Genomic DNA, 10,538 nt, shown 5'->3' on the forward strand with positions numbered 1-10,538 from the left:
CCTTGTCTGAGGCATAATACACGAGGCAGCAAAAGAAGGTGAAGAACCGAGTATGGGATTTGCTGAGTTTCTCGACCGCAGCGGTTCCTGTACGATTAAATCGGTGATTATGCTGTTTGAATCCTTCGAAAAGAGAAGTATCATGTTCAATGCCAGGACCGAGAGAAGAGGCATGTGGCTAAAGGAATAAACGATCTGGATCATTTTGGTGATCGTGATGCTTTGTGGGTGTAGATGACGCGAAACAGTTGGCGTTCCTGGTGGAATTGAATCGGAAATGGCAGCGGAGAATACGGAGCTCGGAGAATACGAGTGATGTATTTTATAACCCATGTTCAGTCCGTGTCTTGGTGCATGTTGTGAATTGGTTAAAGGTCTCTAGACTCCCTTACCCATAAATACATATTTTATAAATTATCAAATTCGGTTTTTATTTAACAATACATCAACAAAATTACTTGCTTTTTCGCTTTTCGGAAAGCTAGGTGTCGCATGGATTCCATCACAGATTCTTCAGGTTTAACGATGCTAAAGGCCTTACTGGTGGACATCAAATCAAACATAAAGCCAGGATAGCGAAGCTTGCAGGATTAAAGAGCTGCTGAAGAGAATGGTGATCAGTACAATTTCCCAGAAGTGAGACTTATGATTGCCGTCTTGGAAACAAATAGCTAGCTGTTACTTACTTTTGAAAGTACCAACAATAAAAATCACAACCGTTACTACTGTTTACAAAAACCCGTAGCACTGCGCTCCCCATCATCAACATCATCATTGATTCTCCTTCCACCTATTCACATCTTCTTGCATCTCATCAATCTACGCGCAGAAGATGTTAGCGTATGAAGGACGTCAAATCTAGAATAATGCACTGATCTATAAAATCGGATTTTATCCAAACGTGCATCTAAGCGGTGATCTGCGAGTGTCGCCCCCCTCGGTCCCAACTAACAATTCAGAGCCACAAACAAGCATGCATGTTTAATTATTGTTCAATAATGGTAATGACAGCTGAATAAAAATTTTGCTCTATAAAGAGCTGAGAAGGTGCTTTTTTAACACAAACTTAGGTCAATGTTCAACGTTATGCATTAGAATGAACAAAAGTTGAATCGCCACTTATTAAACGTTTCCAAAGATTCTCATTCGACTAGTCAATATTGTTTTACTAATGAGCTGAACAAGACATGTTTCCCCCAATTAAAAAACCAATATTCCACTAAACAAATGTATATGTATAAAAGGATATTCAGCAGACGAACTAACGTTTTACTTGCATCGCACTTCAGCTATTTCCACATGTTTAACATAAGCATGAATAAGAGCTGAATAAGTATCTTATAAAATCCTAAATCAGCTTCAGTATATTATAAGAACAGTTGATCCAATAGTGGCCAAAATGACGATTAACAAACACATTGTTCAGTAATAAATAAGCCTTGTAAAAGTGATCACACTATAGCTAAATTTCATAAAATGGACAAAATATCCGAAATGCGTGTTGAGTTCCGAATGCATTTCAAAGCTTATAACTTATGCTTTCTCAAAACTTTTTGAATAGTCGTTAAGAAAATAAACATGGTCAGCCTCCAGAAATGTAGAATTATTTTAATAAATAAACATTTGAGCTGAGTATTCCTAGTAGGAGCGAAGTACTGACAAACAAAGCGTGATATTGACTTGATTGACAAAAAAGATCTGGATACAACATCAAAATTTTGTTTGATTTTTGTATGTAGTTAATTTTAGATATCGTTTCCAGATCTTTTACATATTATATCTCTCAGGTTATTATCACTTTCTGCTATCCATATTATAATTAACTATTGCTAAGCTTTTTTCGCCTGCTCGGGATGTTGTTCCGTACAAGAAAAGTCGACATTTATTTGACAGAAATGAAAAATACAAATCAATAATATAATTAATAAATACAAATATAATTTATAAAATAAATGAATTTCAATTTAAGTTAATGAATCATTAAAATTGAAGTTTTGAACAAACTAAAAATTATTATGAAATTAGATTAGGGTGGAGATGCATCGAAGCCAAACCTCAAATTTTCAAGAACATAAATCTAGAGAACTAAACATCCGTTCAAGCTGAAAACTAAATCGATTGGTTACCACCTGAGAGAGAGAGACAGCTGGCTTAGGTTGCGAGCTCCCTAAAGTCATGGGAACCTGTCATCAACTGTCACAGGAAAACCGCACATTCGAAGGGCAGAACGTGAAAAACCGTCAAAATTTAACCAAACTAAAACTGGATGTGTGTGAAAATTTAGGTTGTTTTCTTGTGCTATCGCATAAATAATAGTTGAATATTTAAATATTGTTGATTGGACTCCAATTGCTATTGAAAATTTTTAATTTTATTATCTTTTTGATAACAAATGGGATGTGAAAATGGTTTTGACCCAGTTTGTGCTCTCCGAACCATTGTGCACAACCCAAACATGGGAAAAAGAAATCAAAGAAGCCAAGAAAACAAGCCAGTTGTCAGTGAGCTGTCTCCTCTCTCTCTCAGGTTACCACCAGCGTGTGACCAATCGATTAGGTTTTCAGCTCGCAGTCTGGTTCTCTAGATTTGTGCTCTTGAAAATTTGAGGTTTGGCTTCGATGCATATTCACCTTAATCATTTCAGACTGATTTCACTTTGTGTAAATAAACATTATTTTAGACGATCATTGACATAAATTTTCTCACTGTGCGCTAAAAATAGCCGACTGAACTCAGCTTGGATCAGCACTAAACAGCAGCTGAATAATATGCTTGTTTAGTTGTTGATTAGCGTACCTTGTGTTGATTAGACGATGTCGAATAGAAGCTCAAACAAGATCAATATTCAGCTATGAGAGGTTTATATTTTGCACTGGACGATTCATTCATCAATTCTAGGATGGTGCAGATGGCAAGGCATACCGCTGACGATTGGAAGGTCTCGAATTCGAATCCAGTATCCAGGCGATTTTTAAATATGGTTGTCATATCATGATAATTGTGTACACTACATTTTAATTGAAGCGCCTGAATAATATTTTTTTGTTTTTTATTTGTTTTTAATTATTTTTGGACCAGTCGTATAAAAGCTGAACTAAATGCTTGTAAAACGTTTTAAAAGCTGAAAAATAAAGTTGGAATTCGACGACATGCTTTAAAGTTTCTCCAAATTTGTGTGAACAACGCCTGAACAAAGATTGGCCTTGAAAATTATTAAAATGTTAATAAACCTGATGCTGAATAAAACTGCCATAATGGTGTTTCTTAAATGAGTGAATGTTAGTTTAGGCGTATCCATCGTATTAAGCATTGATCTGTGAGAACTGCAATTTTCCCAGTATTACAGTGAATGATGCTGATACAAACCGATGCCAAACAATTCTTTCTCAAAACGGCTTTAGCATTGTACAATAACATTTTGATAAATATTGATCTGTTTTTTTTTTAAATAGTGCAAAGAAAATGCATCTTACCGTATTCTCAATCCGTCGTATCGTTTTCAACTCCGTCGCAATCAGTTTACAGATTCGTCTCACACCTTACGGCTCACTGTGATGTATTGAGTGGTTAAAACACAATATATCAACGCTATAATAAAATGTTTTACTAGAATATATAGATCTACGGGCATCTCCCTCCATTCCTTCACCATGATGGAATATACTAATTTCCTTTAAAAATAATTGTTCTTCATAAAAATTCAGCCCAAACATATGAACACAATTCCTTTTGACCGTACAATTATGGCATTTGCTCACAGTACAGCGAAAACAACACAATCAAAGGAACCTTATTTTTACGTCGAGCGACGCGCACACATTGATGCGCAGAAGCTTTTTTTCTCAGTGCGACGGATTGAACTTTGTTTACATTCTTAATTATACGCGGCGGTTGAGGAAATTTCGTAAAATTTGATGATTTATTGAAGTTTTACGGCGTGTAATTGGGATGAAATCCTTCAAGGAAGAAGTACGAAGGTTTTCCATAGTGAAAATAAGTGCCCGGCGAAGTAAGTCACCCACGGGGGCGGGAAGAAACTTGTGTTGGAAAGTGGTGTGACTGATTGCGATCGCTAAGCATTTCTCTCAAATCGTGTTCGTCCATGCGATTTCAGTGAAAAAGTGTAAAGTGGATAATTGAACTGAAGTTATTTATCGAAATACAGTAGTTTCATTGCATTTTTGGTGTACAGGTGGACGAATCATAAAAGCTTTCACAAAATTACATTTGGAAAATGAATCTATGTTGCAGGTAAGTTGGAATATCCGCCGTAGTGGAACATTTTATGTTTGATACGACGAATAATAGCTCTTACGACGAATTAGAACGAAACCCTATTTCTTTTCAAGAAGCTCCTTAACGATGATCCTTGCTATACTGGTATTGTTGTCTTTCTTGAAGATGTTTTTAATGGACCAGTCTACTTTTACTTGAGGGCATTTCCATGGACGGCGGCCAACACGTTGAAGCTTAGTGAAATCAGGAATAACACCTCCTTTAGTTTCGCGGAGCGCAGTATCAACCGCATTGCGGAGATGAGGATAGCCGTTATCGTTTTTTGACGTTAACTACGTCTTACGGCAATATACTGGGTGTCAATTGAAAATCTGAAATGTTGCGACCGTCACGAAATCATGTAAGATTTTAAATACTAATAACTCAGCCATTTATCGGTAGATTTTCAATATTTTCCCACCAATCGGTCGGAAATGTATACAACATTTTACTCAAATGGAGAAAACTTTTGATTTTTGACGATAGACTGTCGAAAAATGGGAAAATGTCGACCCCTTTCTTACGCAACCAAACTCGTTCATATTGTCTTCCACGATTCCACTGGGTTGGCTAGTGCACTATGAAAGCAGCCCAATTTCTGCTTCTGACGTTAATTACATCTTACGGCAATATACTGGGTGTCAATTAAAAATCTGAAATGTTGCGACCGTCACGATATTATGTTAGAGTTTGAACTACAGTGAGATTCCGTTTTTGGCAACAAAATCGAAATTTTCAGTTGCCAAAAACGGAACCGTGCCAAAATCGGAACCCATTTTTTCCATTTCCAAAATATTTTTTGGACGTCATTACATCATAATTATGGATAGCCAGACTTCCAAATGGTCCATTTCAAACCGATTTTGCGTAGGAGAGGGCTATGCTATTAATTTATAGACCTGTCATGTTAATTGTGACAGACGCTCCATACACTTTTGATGGCTACAGTATCTTCAATGATGTTTTATAAGATTTATACATACTATTGGTATACAAAGGCTGTGTAAAACAATAATAATAGCATCTGTGACCTTCATTCTAGAATTATACAATTCCATAAAATAGTTTAAAAATACAGAAATACAATATTTTTCATTAGAAACGTATTAACAAAAAAGTTCTGGGTGTTACAAAGCATAATGATTTTTCCAATTCAATGAACATAACATAATATTACGGTTGTTAAGAAAATTTTCCGTTTTGCGGTAGCCGCCGAGTTCTACCACAGCTGTCAAAGTTCTACCGCAGGCTTCGAAATCATTCTATCATTGAAGCAAACCATTCAATCATAGTATGCTTGAAAGAGAAAGCGCTATGAAAACACCATCAAACAACAATCATCAATACGGTATCAAAGGTATCATCGAAGCCTGCTGATGCTTTACCAGTGCAAATCAGTGATGTGACAGCTGCGGTAGCTTTCCTCTTGAACCGTAAAACGGAAAGTTTTCTCTGAAATTGCAATATAACAGTTTGTTTTTTAAGTCCAAGCGTCAAATTTTACAATGACGGGACTGGTGGTCTAATGGCTATCGCTTCTGCTGCCAAATTTGACAATATTCGATCAATTGAAAATGGCTCTTCAAAATTATGTTATTTGCATAGTATGGTATATTATATAAAATGATTTATAACAACCAAAAGGGCACACAGAAACATCTGAAATCAATCGAAAAATTCAAACATTATAATATTTATCGAAACAGAATATAGACTAAGTATTCATTTGGATTTTCCACAGAAATACGGATGAAAAATTCGTCTAGAAATAATTGAAAAATGGTATGAAACAGTGATGTTCAACATTTTTAACTGTGGCCCACAATTCCATAGAATACACAAATTAGCTTCATCACTTCAGTTTGAAATGAGTTTTAGAGGTTGAGCTTGCATATTATAAATTAACCATATGAATCCAATAGATATTCTCAGGGTCCCGCTATGAAACCCTTTCAGCCCAAAAAGAATCTTCAGGTGTCCATTAAGAATCCACAAAAATCCGCTAACAATCTGAAGTAGCTCGCTAAAAATCGACTGGATCTTGCCTAGAAGTCATGTAGGAATTGACGTCTACCCAAGAGCTTGCTAGGAATTTCAAGGACATTGCTCAGAGATTTAAGATTCCGCTGTGATATTGCTGAAAATTCTCATCAGTTCATTAGGACTTCCCAGACTACTAATAGCAATCTCCATATTCCGCTGGAAACCTATTCAGAATCCTCAAGATTTTGCTAGAAATGTTAACAATACAACTAGAAAATAACAGTATTCCGCTAGAAATTTACAGGACGTCTGAGACCTTAGGAATTCAAAAGGAATCGACAGATTTTGTACAGCGCCTCAAGCAACTAATTATATCCCGCACGAAACCTTCAATGTACGATATGAATACCCAGATTTCGCTCAGTTTTTTCAAGATTCCACTTCTCCAGAATACAGTTAGAAAACTCCTAGACCTAGCTAATGATCACCAGGATAGCATTAGGAACATTTTGATCCATGTGGCCCGCATGCTTTAATAAGGCTTGATATGGCACGCATTATGTTCCAGCCCGAGCAACATTGGGGGCTGTCCATTAATTACGTAAGGGTTTATGGGGGGAGGGGGAGATTTCTAAGATTTCTTACGCGCCATACCATTTATTTTTAATTTTCGTACAAAAAATAACCTGGGGAGAGGGGGGTTGAAAAACCCCTAAAAAAAGTTTACGTAATTAATGAACCGCCCCTTGGATCGTGTTGCGAGTGTCTGTCGAGGGGGGAATGGAAACCTCGATCAGCCCCGGAAAGCTCTTAAGGGAATGCGCACAAATAACTGAATTCCAACACAAAACTGATCATGGTTACAAGTTTTTTTATTTACAGACCATCATTTTCCTTTTCCTGATCCTTTCCTCCTATCTTCTGACTCCTAGCCTCTCCTTTAACCTTTACTTTGCTTAAAAACTAGATTTGCTCTACTCACTGCACTTTCGGGCGCGCCCTGCTTACCGCCGCTACCCCGTTGACGCTCTGCAGCCCCATCATTCCGCCTTTCTGGCCGATGCTCACACCGACTTGATCTTGCTGCTGAACTGACGACACCCACGAGACCGCGTGCAGTTCTCTGACGCTGCTCTGCCTAGCGGATAGTTTCGTCCCTCCGGATAATCGCTTCTTTCCTGCACCAGTTGAGAACCGCCAATCGCTCCGAATCCGTCTATTCGGTGATCATATGACGCACGCCGCCGGGTGCCTTCCCCAATGTTGGCGAGATTAGATCCGCGGTTGACTTGAACCGGATTGAGGGGGGTTGAAGACCACACTGACTCGCTGCCACCGCCTGGCTCGTCTGGCTGCTCCCAATGACCCCTCGAACTGACTGCAATAAACGAAAAAAGAAAGCCCTAACGCACGAGGCCGATTAGCTTCTGGTGGTGGGCCTAACTTTTGGGCTTTGGCTTACTTCCAATGGAAGGCTTTCTTTGTCCCGGGGATGTATAACTATCTGTTGACCTTCGGGAATGGTGCAATCAGGGTTACAGTAGTCCGGCGTGGTGGAAACTGTGCAATTAAACAGAAACGGCGTTTAAACTTGCTTATCCAAAACGGGTGGTAAAAGGCCTTACCGATGCACCAACTGGTTGGGTTCCCACGCACCGGTTCCGACCGTCGCGCTGTTTCTCGACTTCAAGGGCTGATCGTATGGGTTTTTTGCTTTTTTACCCTGGGCAACGTGGTTTCTGCAAACCGAAATGCAAAATGGTGGTCCGTGTGTCCCTCTGTGCGCTCTATTTCCTGTTCGAATGAATCCAGAAATCAGCGTTTTGAGCCAAATGGAATTAGGGTTGTCTTACCCTTGGCTGGAATCAAATGGTGGGCCTCCTGCCTGGCACTAACTTCACTCGAGGAACCACACGCGGTTATCCTACCAAACTTCACAAGATGGACGGCTAAGTTTTTCGTTTCAACGAAGACCGGACTGTTTCGATTTGCGTGCACTGTCGTTTCGGCGGGCTGACACTAACTGAGTGAGCTGGCTGCGAATAATTCTCAATCGTCTCCCCCGTCGTGGCGTGTGTGACGACTGTGTGCGTAAAAGAGCGCAGAGAGCGGTCTCTCTGCTCTAGCTTGACGTTGTGGTAGTGGCAGTCTTATGTGGTTGTTATTTCCTGGTGCACGTTCTCGATGCTATGCAGAAGGTGGTTTCATGGTGTGCAGATTTACCAAATTCTGTGAGCGTCACCGATCGGTCGTTCTTCTCGGTTGACGGATGGAATACAAACGTGTGCAGGGGTTCTCAATTTGCGGTTTGCGGAGCAGTTTATTTTATTCTGAATGTTAAAGGCTTACAATATTTACGTGCTGACTGACTTTAATTTGCATATCTTACACAACTCAGACTTAAACGTAACAATCGTTTTTTCAAATGTCTCACATTATACAGAGTTTCTATCGTATTCAGCGCACGCATTAATTTACCTTAATAAAATTAAGTGTAGTTTCGACTGTGTTTGCATGTGTCATGGTGGCTACTTCTGTGAGTCATTTATTTATCTAGGTTTTGTCAAAGAAATTCTATAAAAAGCCAAGAGACTCGACTTTTTGCTTGGCTTGCTTCTATTGTTATTGTTCCAATCTACGAAGTATACCGTAACTACGCTAACGCTTGCTTCTATTGTTATTGCTGCTTTTACAAACGCTTTGCATGTAATTCCACAATTGAAGGAAGAGTGAGCTGAAGAGGCGAAACGAAATTTATGATAGAAACTCATAGACTTTTTGTTGCGTTGCTTATGCTTTGTTCAAAAGAGCTTTTCGAAGAAGAATGACCGGCATACTCAAGTGGGCTGGTCATACAGCGTGAAAGCCTGTGAAAAGATATTCGAACTTTAGTTGAGATACTCATAGAGATTAATGATTTTATGAAACATTGTAAACAAGGCCGTGTGTTTAGAAGTAAATAGGTACATACGGTAGCAGTTGGTGTAATTTGGGGGAATATCAACGAAAATTGAGCTCTGGAATGCGATAAGCGTGAAGTTGATTTGATTTTTAAATGACTAACACAAAAGACACACAGATATTTACAAAAGTTTACAAATTTTAATGGTTTTCAAAAATGTTGCCAAAAACGGATCCATTTTGTTGCCAAAAACGGAACATGCCAAAAACGGAATCCCACTGTAATGGAAGGCTGCAACTATGAAAATCGACTAAAATTCAAATGCAATCACCTGGCGTAGTTAACGTCATGCGGTTGTGTCTTGTACACAACCCCCTCTAATTTTTTTTCCACCAGTCGGCAGTACTCACCTATTAGTATTTCGATGATCCGTAGCTCTAGTCACAGTTCCCCAGCTTCAACAGCAAGACAATAGGTCGGAGAAGATTTGAGTGCCCCCGATGATGTTCTCAACAGTTGGTTGAAGATAGGCTGCAGAGAACTGGTTAGTTCTGTTCCGAAAAATTCGATACCGTACAACATTTTTGACAAACAAACTGCATTGCAGATTTTCCACAAGGTTGATCGATTTGCTTTCGGTGCCAAAGCTCTGATGAAGTTGATCCGACTGTGAAATGCTTTTTTGTCTTGGCACTATGAGTGGAAAAATTACCTTTGAGCAATTCTCGCTGATACCAGGCCGCCATCAGCACCCATCGTTAGAATTCCAATTTTAAGTCACTGATCGCTAGTTTTCGATAAAACTTAAGGGTGGTCCTTACGGTTTTCTCAAATGAGCGGACCCCTCGTACTCCAGCTAGCTAAACAGTTTGCGAAAAAGCTCATTTTTTAATAAATCTTGGGTATTTCTTCGCGTGATATGTCTCATATTTCGCTTGGAACACATAGTAAACCTAATGGTATCGTATTGAGAAAGGATATAGCTTTCATTTAAAGTTAAAAAAATAAATTGGCGGCCATTTTGAATTTGGCCGCCATCTTGAATTTTGTTAGAAAAATCGTTTTTTCACCATTAGCGCACCGCTAGTTTTGAATTCTGAGATCACCATCAGAAAGCTGAGGAAAAATCGCGTAAGATAGGCTACAGAAACTAGGTGAGCAATGGTATCTACCCTATGAAATGAACGATTTTCTAAATCATGTTCTACGATTTTGACGTATATGGCGAGTGAAATCAATGCAAACATCATTTTTTGTACAACAAAGAAACAAGTTTTCAATCGTTGGTGTATTTTTCGAAGCAGATGAAGAATAGGAGTATTATTTTGAGTAAAAAAATCTGTCGGCCATCTTGAATTTCGACGCCATCTTGGTTTTA

General features: G+C 38.7%; 1 long non-coding RNA gene across 2 annotated transcripts; it reads right to left on the minus strand.

The window, feature by feature from the left end:
- Positions 1–7,021: 7,021 nt before the first annotated feature.
- LOC110674835 lies at positions 7,022–8,468 on the minus strand. 2 transcript variants are annotated; one of them, XR_002499234.1, is made up of 4 exons: positions 8,112–8,468; positions 7,884–8,052; positions 7,721–7,818; positions 7,022–7,661 (listed from the first exon to the last, which is right to left on the minus strand). It is a non-coding gene; the product is annotated as an uncharacterized LOC110674835 (long non-coding RNA). The 2 variants fall into 2 exon arrangements; XR_002499233.1 differs by having other exon boundaries at positions 7,884–8,468.
- Between the last annotated feature and the right edge of the window lie 2,070 nt (positions 8,469–10,538).

Source organism: Aedes aegypti, chromosome 1, assembly GCF_002204515.2.
Source record: "Aedes aegypti strain LVP_AGWG chromosome 1, AaegL5.0 Primary Assembly, whole genome shotgun sequence".
NCBI lineage: Eukaryota > Metazoa > Arthropoda > Insecta > Diptera > Culicidae > Aedes > Aedes aegypti.